The sequence below is a fragment of the Dioscorea cayenensis genome, chromosome 11 (assembly GCF_009730915.1).
Source record: "Dioscorea cayenensis subsp. rotundata cultivar TDr96_F1 chromosome 11, TDr96_F1_v2_PseudoChromosome.rev07_lg8_w22 25.fasta, whole genome shotgun sequence".
Taxonomy (NCBI): Eukaryota; Viridiplantae; Streptophyta; class Magnoliopsida; order Dioscoreales; family Dioscoreaceae; genus Dioscorea; species Dioscorea cayenensis.
In genome coordinates this window covers 1741660-1755094 of record NC_052481.1, presented here as the reverse complement: position 1 = coordinate 1755094, position 13435 = coordinate 1741660, and the positions used below count along the sequence as shown (strand labels likewise).

Genomic DNA, 13435 nt, shown 5'->3' with positions numbered 1-13435 from the left:
AAAGTAAAAAATATATAAAAATAGACCTCCTCCTTCAATTTTCAATTTTTTTTTAAAATTCCCATTAATTAATTTATGATAAAAAATGAGAATACAAAGGGAGAGAGAGATAAACAGGATTATATGAGCATTAAACTCAACTTAATTACTCTCTTAATCCCAACCCATTATTATTCCATATTTCAATTTTTGCTTTTTGAACATCCTGCCTAGTTAAGCCACCATCATATTCTCTCTTCTTCTTCTTCTCCATCACTGTCTCTCCTACCTTTCTCCTTCTCCTCCTTCTTCCAACCTTCACCACCCTCTTCTTCTTCTTCTTCTTCGTCTTCTTCTTCTCTTGTGGTTTTCATGGGGCCAATAAGTTTTCTTGTCGTTCCAATATTTTTTTAAAAGATTTAAAATAATAAAAATGTGTGAATAATAATGAATTATTACATCATAATTAATAAAAGAAATTAAATATAATTATACTATAAAATATGACCCTTAATCATTTCATTCATTTTAATTATTTACATTATATATTTCATTAAAATATATTTATTTAATAAAATCATAAATATACCATAAAATATGAGCCATTTAAAACACCAAAATCACATTTATTTAATAAAATTATAAATATACCATAAAATATGAGCCATTCAAAACACCAAAATCAAAGGACTTGATTAACATCCATTAAATTTGATTTCCTTGCAAACTAATCATCCAAATTGATGAAGAGGTATGGCCGTATAGATATACTCTGGCAGCAGAACATCACATGCTTGCTACTATATATGCCTGGTACGATAGTTCAGTGTGTTTTAACCTCTGGTTGATAGTCAATAGCCAAAACAACTTCAGTCACTCCCACATCTCTCAAAGCTTCAATCTGATCACAAAGTGATAAGATACTCAACGAGTTAAAAATAGCATTAGCTCCATCCAACTCTAGTTCGGGGGAGTGGGTACTGATCTGAGGATCATGGGCTTGTTTGCAAAATCAACAAGTCGCTTTGGGACACCTGTCAATGGCCTCGAGCGGATACCAAACCCTCCAGCAGTGCCTTTTATTGGTGATTCACTAAGCGCTCCTCCTCGCCATACTTTTTGAGGTTCTTCTCCGTGAGCGGATAGAACCTTTTTGTTTTTCTTCTTACTCGCAATGATGGGTCTAAAAACAAGCGGGTTATGACACATTTAAAGGGTCGGAAGTTAAATAATACAAAACCCATACAAAAAAACCTCGACATTCGAGACAATTGAAACAATAACGACAATTTAATGCTACCTTGACATTAAAAGCAAATCGAGATGAGCATACAAGCTCTACATCCGATTAGTGAGGGTTCTAATTAATGATGATGCCATTTATCCCACCAAACTAGCCATGCTTTGCATGTGTCCATGCAAAAAGCAATTTAAGTTACATAAATAAAAGGACAAAAGACAGAAAACACGATATGATGATGATGGTGGCTTCTCGGGGACGAGAAGTCGTTGGTGGTGGCGGTGGGGGGCCTTTTTCGAGGGGTTAAGAAGTCGTTTTGCGATGGCGGTGGCGGTGGGTCGATCCGTCTCCTCGGCTTCATTTTTCTTTGAACAGAAAAAAAAAATAATAAATATGTATCTCAAACGGAAAAAATAAAATTAAAAAAAAAACAAACAAACCTTCAGCATCAAAAAAGAATTTCTTCAAATATTCAACTATACATAAAAACATGTAAATAGCAAAGCTAAAAAACCCTGAGAGTGCAGCACCAGAAAGAGAGTCTTTCACCAGGCTTCCCGTGATTTTACTAGTTACTAAGTAGTACATTACGAGACAGCAGCCACCAAAAATAAAAAGTACTCCAGCAAATTGATAACAAGCATGCTGTCTACTTCGGCGATGCATGGTCTTTGACACTGTCCCTGTATATGCATATAAGTTAGTGATTAACTTTAATAAAAAATTGTTTAAAAAAAAAATCACACCTGTTTCAAACCCAAACCAATGTCCGATCCAATATTTGATCGAGAAAAAACAAGCACCAATATAGAGCAAACCAGATATACCAATAATAACAACTGAAAACCACAAGATGACTTGCTTCGCCACCTCATATTTTTTTGGATCCTTTAAAAAGAGATAATCGAAAATGTAAAAACCTAAACATGCCACACTACCAAACCAAATTTTTAAAGCAACTGCCCAGCTAAATTTCATCTTGATAGTTGAAGTTTGGAGACGAGAGGGACGAACACGGATAGAGTCCTTCCCAACCCGCATTTATAGAAAAATAAAAAATAAAAACAAAGTACCATGGAGGAGGTGGCGCTGGCTGTACTGCGCCTGCCGCGCCTTCTCCCTCTACCTCTCTCTCTCTCTCTCTCAACTTACTGATTTTAGGAAACCATACTAATTGATTTCTGGGACATTGGCCAAAAAATTGCAGAAGAAGAAAAAAACAAAAGGTTCTATCTGCTCACAGAGAAGAAACTCAAAAGTGAAAGAATTCAATCAGAGAAGAAAGATTGTTGCAATCCTGCACAGAAAATATGGTGCTGGTTGTGTTGTTTATATTGCTGAACCATGAACTATTCAGATCCTAAAAATGTGGCGGTAATCAAGGAGTACATAGGGAATGTGAGCTACTAGATAGCTTAGAGATTAGGACTAATAGAAGGCTAAGTACAGTATTATTCCCTTTTTTTTTACATTCCCCCTCAATCTCATCTCGTCAGATTGAGATTGCCCTGAGCTATTCTTAGTTGTCTTGCTGTTACTGGTTTTGTAAACACATCAGCTACTTGGACTTGACTTGGAATGAACCTGATCTCCAATGCTTTGAGCGCAACTCTTTCACGAACAAAGTGGAAATCTACCTCAATATGTTTGGACCTTGCATGAAAAAGCAGGGATTCGCGAGACAAGTAAATAGCGCCTAGGGTTGTCACACCACAAGCACGGCGCTCGGATTGGAACACTCCAAGTTCACCAAGTAAGGGATCGAACTCAAATGACTTCGTTGTGGCATTGGCCGGTAGCTTTTGTATTCGGCCTCGATTGCTTGACCTTGAGACCGTAGCTCTGTCGGAGCTCCATGATATGAGATTTGTCCCAAAGAATACTGCAAACCCACTTGTTGATTTTCTGTCATCTGGGCAACTAGCCCAATCAGCATCGAAGAAGACACTCACTAATTCAGAGTCGGACTTGTTCATTGATAGACCATACTCGGTGTGTATTTGAGATATCTCGAATCCTTTTTACTGCTCATTAGGTGTTGAGTTGTGGGTGAATCGCGAAATTGACACACTCTATTCTACGAGAAGGAGATGTCAGGCCTATTCAGGGTAAGGTATTGCAAGGCTCCTACTATACTTCGGTACTTAGGTTTGCATCTTCGGAAGATAGAGGTTCTCCTACATTCGAGATAGCTTCTCTGTAGTAGTCATTGGTGTAGTAGCAGGTTTGCATTTATCCATATTCATCTTCTTCAATAAATCGGAAGTGTACTTGGATTGAGTAAGAACAATACCCTGTAGATGTTTTCTTCACCTCAATGCCCAGAAGTAATGAAGCTCACCCAAATCCTTCATAGCGAATTCAGCATGTAGCTTCTGAAGTAGTTGGTTCATTGGTGTAGTAACAGGTTTGCATGTAGCGAATTAAGCATAATATATATACTTCATTCTTTTACTATTTATTAAGAAATCATACTTTACATCCATCCTTTCTAAAATACTTGTAGAGTAGATCATGAGGAGCTGCTTCTTCTTTAGTTTGTGCATGGAATCCAGTGTTTATAAGAATACTTAATCTAAGCATAATATATATACTTCATTCTTTTACTATTTATTAAGAAATCATACTTATTACACTATGTAAATTTTATCTTTAAATTTTTTTAAATATGTTGACAAGTTTTAAAAATGATTTTAGTTATTTTAAGAGGATTATAATCCATTTGTTATTATATTTTTTTTAGATAATGGGACACTGTCAATGGCCTCAGGCGGATCATGGGCTTGTTTGCAAAATCAACAAGCTGCTTTGGGACACTGTCAATGGCCTCAGGCGGATACCAAACCCTCCAACAGTGCCTTTATTGGTGATTCACTATCGCTTCTTCCCCGCCATACGGATACTCGGGAATCAATAAATCATCTATATTTATACCTTAAAAATATTACTATATTAAAAAAATTTAATATGAACATGCCATGGCCACCGAGTATGGGCACTAAAAGCTCCATAGTTTTCTAGGCCAAAGATCACGCCTCATTAAAAGCATATATATATATATATATATATATATAAACACCGAAACGAGCACCACTCTTGAGAGATAAAGAAAAGGAAAGAATCAATTGAATGCGGACAATGAGAAGTGAGATCTTTGCTCGATGGATGATAGCCTTTTTGTAATTATGACAAACCAAGAATTCCATCCAATATATAAAATTTTGTATTTTTGTATTTTTTTATTTATAAATCTAATTTTTTTTTTAGTGATAATAGGTTAGTTTTTTTTAATTTTTTTAAAAATGTTTTTAATATTTAAAGATAAAATTCTTATGAGCATTGAGTAAATTAACCCAGCATTGGGTAATTAAACTCCCTTTAGATTTTTTATTTAAATTTTTTATGTGTTTTTTCATACAATGTGATGATTATAATTCTCATCCCAAATAGAAGTATCTTCATTATGATGATTTACAATTTAATTTTTAAATAAAGCATTAATTAATTAACAGTAATAATCATGGGGGTTTGGTAATTAGCACAAAGCGAAGAAGAAATATTTACTAAACTATATTCGATAATAATTATTTCTTTCATCTTTTTAATTATTTACATTATATATTTCATTAAAACAAAAGTATTTAATCAAACCTTAAATATAATTAATAAAATAATTAACTAACAATATTCAAAATTAATATTTCAAAATAAAAATTTAAAATAATAAAATATGTGAATAATAATGAATTATTATATCATAATTAATAAAAATAATTAAATAATTCATTTTTTTTATGAAGATACTAACACCGAGATTGTGGTTAGTAACCCCGATCCCGTGGTTACAAACCCCTCTTCCAAGATTTTTTAATTTTTTAAATATTTTTTTAACCCCAACATCGCGGTAATTAATCTCCCTTTAGATTTTTTTCTTATTTTGAAAATTTTTATGTGTTTTTTCATACAATGTGATGATTATAATTTTTATCTCAAAATAAAATTATCTTTATTATGATGATTTGGAATTTAATTGTTAGTGATAATAGGTTAGTTTTTTTTAATTTTTTTAAAAATTTTTTCAATATTTAAAGATAAAATTCTTATGAGCATTGAGTAAATTAACCCAGCATTGGGTAATTAAACTCCCTTTAGATTTTTTTTTTAATTTAAATTTTTTATGTGTTTTTTCATACAATGTGATGATTATAATTCTCATCCCAAATAGAAGTATTTTTAAATAAAGCATTAATTAATTAGTAGTAATAATCATGGGGGTTTGGTAATTAGCACAAAGCGAAGAAGAAATATTTACTAAACTATATTCGATAATAATTATATAATAAACTATGACCCACAATCATTTCTTTCATCTTTTTAATTATTTACATTATATATTTCATTAAAACATAAGTATTTAATCAAACCTTAAATATAATTAATAAAATAATTAACTAACAATATTCAAAATTAATATTTCAAAATAAATATTTAAAATAATAAAATATGTGAATAATAATGAATTGTTATATCATAATTAATAAAAGTAATTAAATAATTCATTTTTTTTATGAAGATACTAACACCGAGATTGTGGTTAGTAACCCCGATCCCGTGGTTACAAACCCCTCTTCCAAGATTTTTTAATTTTTTAAATATTTTTTTAATCCCACCATCGCGGTAATTAATCTCCCTTTAGATTTTATTCTTATTTTGAAAATTTTTATGTGTTTTTTTCATACAATGTGATGATTATAATTTTTATCTCAAAATAAAATTTTCTTTATTATGATGATTTGGAATTTAATTTTTAAATAAAGTATTGAATAAATATGTAAATTCACATATTTTAGTGTGTTTTTCATACAATGTGATTATTATAATTCTTATCCAAAAATAGAATTATCTTAATTATGATTATTTGCAATTTAATTTCTAAATAGTTAAATAATTAGTAGTAATTATTATGGGGATTTGGTAATTAGCACAAAGCGAAGAAGAAATATTTACTAAAATATCTTCGATAATAATTATATAATAAAATATGACCCACAATCATTTCTTTCATCTTTTTAATTATTTACCTTGTATATTTCATTAAAAAATATGTATTTAATTAAATCTTAAATATAATTAATAAAATAATTAACTAACAATATTTAAAATTAATATTTCAAAATAAATATTTAAAATAATAAAAATATGTGAATAATAATGAATTATTACATCATAATCAATAAAAAAAATAATACATTTTTTTTTATGAAGATATTAAACTATATTCTATAATAATTATACTATAAAATATGATCACAATCATTTCATTTATCTTATTAATTATTTAAATTTTATATTTCATTAAAACATATTTATTTAATAAAATCATAAATATACCATAAAATATGAGCCATTCACAACACCAAAATTAAAGGAATTGATTAACATCCATTAAATTTGATTTCCTTGCAAACTAATCATCCAAATTGATGAAGAGGTATGGCCGTATAGATATACTCTGGCAGCAGAACATCACATGCTTGCTACTATATATGCCTGGTATGATAGTTCAGTGAGTTTTAACCTCTGGTTGATAGTCAATAGCCAAAACAACTTCAGTCACTCCCACATCTCTCAAAGCTTCAATCTGATCACAAAGTGATAAGATACTCAAAGAGTTAAAAATAGCATTAGCTCCATCCAACTCTAGTTCAGGGAGTGGGTACCTGATGCAGGATCATGGGCTTGTTTGCAAAATCAACAAGCTGCTTTAGGACACTGTCAATGGCCTCAGGCGGATACCAAACCCTCCAACAGTGCCTTTATGGTGATTCACTAACTGCTCTTCCTGCCATGTAAAAAAAAGGGAATAATACTGTACTTAGCCTTCTATTAGTCCTAATCTCTAAGCTATCTTGTAGCTCACATTCCCTATGTACCCCTTGATTACCGCCACATTTTTAGGATCTGAATAGTTCATGGTTCAGCAATATAAACAACACAACCAGCACCATATTTTCTGTGCAGGATTGCAACAATCTTTCTTCTATGATTGAATTCTTTCATGGTATCAGAGCCTTTTCTTCTTCCAAATGTCTACCACTAGTTCTACCTCATCTAAAACCATCAGCACCATGATTTCAACAATAACCGGTTTACTCCCAACGCAACCCTTCGGCCACTTAATAAATATCAAGCTTGGCCATGAGAATTATCTTCTCTGGAAGGCACAGATGATGCCTTACCTCCGGAGCCAACAGCTTCTGGGTTTTGTTGACGGCTCCATCAGCGCCCCTGAAAAAATCATCACCATGTCCACAGAGAGTGGCACAGCTCAGGTTCCCAACCCAGCGTATCAGACATGGCTGCAGCAAGATCAAGCCATCCTCAGCGCCATTCTCTCATCCCTGACTCCAGAAGTGCTCTCTCAAGTGCTACTCTTAAACACATCTCATGAGGTGTGGATCGCCTTGGAATGTAGATTTGCATCACAGTCAAAAGCGCGGATCATGAATGTTCGTCGCCAACTCGTCACGATCCAGAAAAAGGGCATGCCATACTTTCTGTTCTTATAGAAACCGTAATATTAATAGTACAGATATCTGATTTTATATTTAATACGTTATAATTATTTGGAAGTATCCTATAATATTATCACCAACAATTTTAGTAAAAAAAAATATTTAAAGAAATTATAAATATCATGAAATAAATAAAACTATAAACAGCCACACAGAGAACCGAAGGTAAAAAAGAATGTGCAAGTCAAAGGGTGGTAAATATAAAATTTACAGGATGGGAGCGGGTGCCGCACGTGCGCGTGCCAAATGGCGAGGGTTTTATCGTGCGGCTCTAGTTGAGAGCGAGTGTTAATGGGTGGGTTTCCATAGAGAGCGAGCTCACCGAGAGAGAGAGAGAGAGAGAGAGAGCTCTGCAGTGAAGATTGGTTCTCTGGTTCTCGGAATCCTCTCTGAGGTATGTGGTTAGGGTTTCTATGGTTTCGGTGGTGCTTTCTCTGCGTTTTATTTTGGCATGATCTGTGTTCGTTTCTGAGGTTGTCTCAAAGATCTGTGGATTTTTGTGTTTTTCTGAGTTTTTTTTTTGGGTATTTATGTTGTTAATGGTGCTCTTTGTGTGTGGATTTTTGGGTTTGATGGTGTTGTGAGATGAGTGCGTTGTTTGGAGTTTGTGGGGTTTGGAGGGTTTCGGGTTTCCGATGATGGTTTATGGTTGAATGGGTTTTATCTTTGATGAAGTTGTTTTGATTTTGGGGGTTTGTTTCAATTAGTGTAGTGTTTTGCTTGTTTTTTTGGGTTTTGGTTGAGATTTTTTTCGATGGTTTGGTCTCTTTGGAGTGAGATTTGTTTGGTATTTTTGGTGTTTTAGTGATGCTTTCGATGGATTTGCGTTTTAGAGTCTGATATCACGCTTTTTGCCGTTTCATTTGAGGGGTTTCGGTTGATTTTTTTACTCGATTATCGTAAGACCCTTCTGTGAACTGTGAACGCAGGATCGTTTTTAATTTTTCATTTTTTTCTAAACATTTTTCTTTTGAGGGTATGTTTGCTGCTGCATTGTTGTCTTTTTATGATTCTGGGTGTTTTCCCTTTAAATGCAGAAAAGAATTATTTTTGGGATGACTTGCTGTTTCTTGATTTTTATTTGTGGCAGTTGAAGGTTGGTAATGGTGAAGATTTTTCCCAAGATACGGACGATGGAACTTCAATAGCAAGGTATTTGATATATTAGTTCATATCAAGCTCTGGGTTGATTATTTTCTCAGCATGCCAGTGCCAACCAGTTTTTGCTGTTGTATGATGGCAGAAACTAATTGAGCCATCGACTGTCGATCGCTGGGGGCAGTTGTAAACTTTTCTGCTCGTTGTGATGTACGAGGGCTGATAAGAGATGATTAGTGTTTTATTCTTGTTCTTTAGGTTGTGAGTTCCCGGGCATGTCCCTTAATTTCTAGGTACAGGGCATCAGTTCGAACCCAATCTCCAAAGGTTGAGATGATTGACTCTTTGTTCCCGGGGTTGCCTTCTTGTGCGGCAGTCCTATTTTCAAACCGTCAAATTTTACTGATTTGGGAGTGTTGGGATGCGCAGAGGCTTCCATTCCAGCTTTCGAACCACACAAGGAGGTCTCTCATTGAATATTGGTATGCAGTGCTTACAAAAATTGTAGTTGGCCATTTTGGCAGGTGTCTGTGTACATTGGGGTGTGTGTGTGTGTGTTAACTTTGTTTTTCATATAGCAATAATTGCCTTAACTTTTGTTTGCAGATGTCTCAACCACCATGATAGTTAGACCTGGCCCCGTTATAGACTTTCTCATAGCTAATCAGAATGTTAGAGATCCTTATCAAATCGGTTGGTCAAAAGTGAGTTGAAATTGAGTTAAAAGCTGCTATCTGTTCTGGTCTCAGCATTTTACCTAATGGTTATTTTCATGCATTGACAGGCAAAACGTATGCTATAGAATTGAAGGATAAAAGCTGCTCCTTCAAACACAGAATACAAGATTGTTGGTTTGAGCGAACTGCCCTGCAATCAGCAATTGTGAGTCGTTTGTGGTTGGCTTTATTTTTATGTGATGGGTGGTATAATTATTTTTTGTCAGGCTATTACAGAGTCTTCCTGCTGACCAATTATTTTTGGTCAATCTTCCTTACCTAAATCTAATTTCCTTGTCTTAGAAATGTAGAGTTGATCTTTGTAGTGACTCCTCCAGTCATTAAATTGGTTTAGCTTGTCTATGTACAATGTCCTCAATTGCTTGATATGTTGTCTGGGTTTCCTAGTACTTTTATTCAAGTGTCTAAGGCTTGTTAGTAGTCTCATGGGAACTGACTCAATTTTTTTTTTTTTTGCAGGCTCACCCCTAAGCAGAGAAGTGGGAGGAATGGGAACAGTGACTGTGGTGTCCAGTCTACTGAAATTACAGTTTTTGATTATTTTGTGAAGATTCGTGGTGTAGAGCTGAGATATTCTGCTGATTTGCCATGCATCAATGTTGGGAAACCAAAGCGGCCTACCTTTATTCCCATTAAGGTAGGTTGGCTTGTTTATTAGTATCCTTCCTGTGCTAGTTATGTTTTCCATAATTTCTGGAGTCGTGATTTTGCCGCTTCCTTTCAGCTCCGCGGTTTGGTGTCATTGCGAAGGTACACCAAGGCATTGTCTTCACTTCAGAGATCTTCACTTGTGGAAAAATCTTGACAGAAACCTCAAGAAAGAATGAGTGTTCTCAGTGAGGTCAGTTTGTATTTGTTCTTGTTTTAGCTGACCTGTTATATTTTGACTGAGTGCATCTTTTTACATGCCATCTCTATTTCAGGCCTTGAAATACAATAACTATGATGCTGATCCCATGTTGTGTGCTTGTGGAGTTTCAATAGCCACACAATTTACGCAAATTGATGGACGTGTCTTATCAGCTCCTAGGGTTTGTTCGTCTTCTCATTTTGCACTCTTTGCTGCTGCATTGTTGTCTTTTATGACTCTGAGTGTTTTCCCTTTAAATGCAGAAAGAATTATTTTGGGCAGTTGAAGGTTGGTAATGGTGAAGATTTTTTTCCCAAGATACGGACGATGTATTTGGTATGTTAGTTTCTATCAAGCTCTGGGTTGATTATTTTCTCAGCATGCCAGTGCCAACGAGTTTTTTTGCTTTTTGTATGATGGCAGAAACTAATTGAGCCATGGACTGTCGATCGCTGGGCAGTTGTAAACTTTTTCTGCTCGTTGTGATGTACGAGGGGCTGATAAGAGATCTGATCGAGTGTGGGAATATGAAGGGAATTGTAAGTTGATGTTATGATTGCATAATCTGAACTATTCAAGAATTTTCTATGTACTTGAGATGTTCATATGGAGGTTTGTTACTCATGGTTTCAGACTATAGAGCAGCCATTTGATGTATTTGATGAGAACCCTTCTATGAGGTGTGGTACACCCATTGCTAGAGTAGAAGATATGTTTTTGAGCAGGTTAAGTCCAAGCTTCCAGGTGCTCCCAGATTTCTCCTCTCTCTCCTTGCAGAGAGAGAATTCTGACATTTACGGTTTGATTTCCTTCTACCACTCTTCTGCTACACTCTACATATAATGTTGGAAGTACGGTATTATCATCTTCACAACCCCTTTCCTGGACCTTGGAAGCGAAAATGTCTTGCTGACTTTGGCATTGTTACTCAGTGCATGGCCCCAACAAGAGTCGATGACCAATACATCACAAATGTGCTTTTGAAAATCAATGCCGAGGTGTGCATGCCTAAAATTATTCAATAAATTTTTGCTTGACACTCGTGTGTTTTAATGCCGTTTCTTTTTTTCCCCTTTATTTGGTCTGCAGCTCGGTGGCATGAATTCATTTCTGCAAGTTGAACAGTCACCTTCGATGCCTTTGATTTCCAAGAGTCCAATGATTATACTGGGGATGGATGTATCTCATGGCTCTCCTGGGCAATCAGATGCTCCATCAATTGCTGCGGTATTTTTATAAATGGTTATATATTTTACGTCTTTGGAAGCTCAATTCCTAGATATTTTACTGTATGGATGTGGATTTCTTCTGAAGTCTTGTTTGTGATTTTTTCCACTTGGTGTTTTATTCTTGTTCTTTAGGTTGTGAGTTCCCGGGCATGGCCCTTAAAAAGTACAGGGCATCAGTTGAAGATAAATATTTAATGAAATCTTAAATATAATTAATAAAATAATTAACTACCAATATTTGAAATTTATCTTTCAAGATAAATATTTAAAATAATAAAAATATGTGAATAATAATGAATTATTACATCGTAATCAATAAAAAAATAAATAATACATTTTTTTATGAAGATATTAAACTATATTCTATAATAAGTATATTATAAAATATAGTCACAAACATTTCATTTATCTTTTTAATTATTTATATTTTATATTTCATTAAAATATATTTATTTAATAAAATCATAAATATACCATAAAATATGAGCCATTCAAAACATCAAAATTAAAGGACTTGATTAATATTCATTAAATTTGATTTCCTTGCAAACTAATTAGCCAAATTGATGAAGAGGTATGGCCGTATAGATGTACTCTGGTGGCAGCAGAACAACACATGCTTGCTACTATATATGCCTGGTACGATAGCCAAAACAACTTCAGTCACTCTCACATCTCTCAAAGCTTAGCATTAGCTCCATCCAATTCTAGTTCAGGGAGTGGGTATCTGATGCAGGATCATGGGCTTGTTTGCAAAATCAACAAGCTGCTTTGGGACACTGTCAATGGCCTCAGGCGGATACCAAACCCTCCAACAGTGCCTTTATTGGTGATTCACTAACTGCTCTTCCTACCATACGGATACTAAGAATCAATAAATCATCTATATTTATACCTTAAAATATTACTATATTAAAAATTTAATATGAACATGCCATGGCCACCAGTATGGGCACAAAGCTCCATAGTTTCTAGGCCAAAGATCACGCCTCATTAAAAGCATAGAGATATATATATATATATATATATAAACACCGAACAACACCACTCTTGAGAGATAAAAAAAGAAAAAGTAAAGAATCAATTGAATCACGGACAATGAGAAGTGAGATCTTTGCTCGATGGATGATAGCCTTTTTGTAATTATGACAAACCAAGAATTCCATCAATATATAAATTTTTGTATTTTTGTATTTTTTTATTTATAAATCTAATTTTTTTAGTGATAATAGGTTAGTTTTTTTAATTTTTTTTAAAAAAATGTTTTTTTAATATTTAAAAGATAAAAATTCTTATGAGCATTGAGTAAATTAACCCGACATTGGGTAATTAAACTCCCTTTAGATTTTTTTATTTAAATTTTTTATGTGTTTTTTCATACAATGTGATGATTATAATTCTCATCCCAAATAGAAGTATCTTCATTATGATGATTTACAATTTAATTTTTAAATAAAACATTAATTAATTAACAGTAATAATCATGGGGGTTTGGTAATTAGCACAAAGCGAAGAAGAAATATTTACTAAACTATATTCGATAATAATTATATAATAAACTATGGGCCCGTTTGGTTACAAGGATTGATCCCCAAGGATTGGGGATCAATCCTTGTGGCATGTGCATACCCATGTTTGGGCATGCACCTAGGGACATGGGAAGGGATTGAGGGGGTTGTATGCCCTCAGCCCCTTCATACTCATCCCCTCATTTTTGGAGGGGATTG

The 13435-nt window shown here is 33.9% G+C and overlaps 1 pseudogene; it reads left to right on the top strand.

Annotated features, from left to right (window-relative positions):
• Positions 1-8071: 8071 nt before the first annotated feature.
• LOC120272226 lies at positions 8072-11839 on the top strand (annotated as a pseudogene).
• The last annotated feature ends 1596 nt before the right edge of the window (positions 11840-13435 follow it).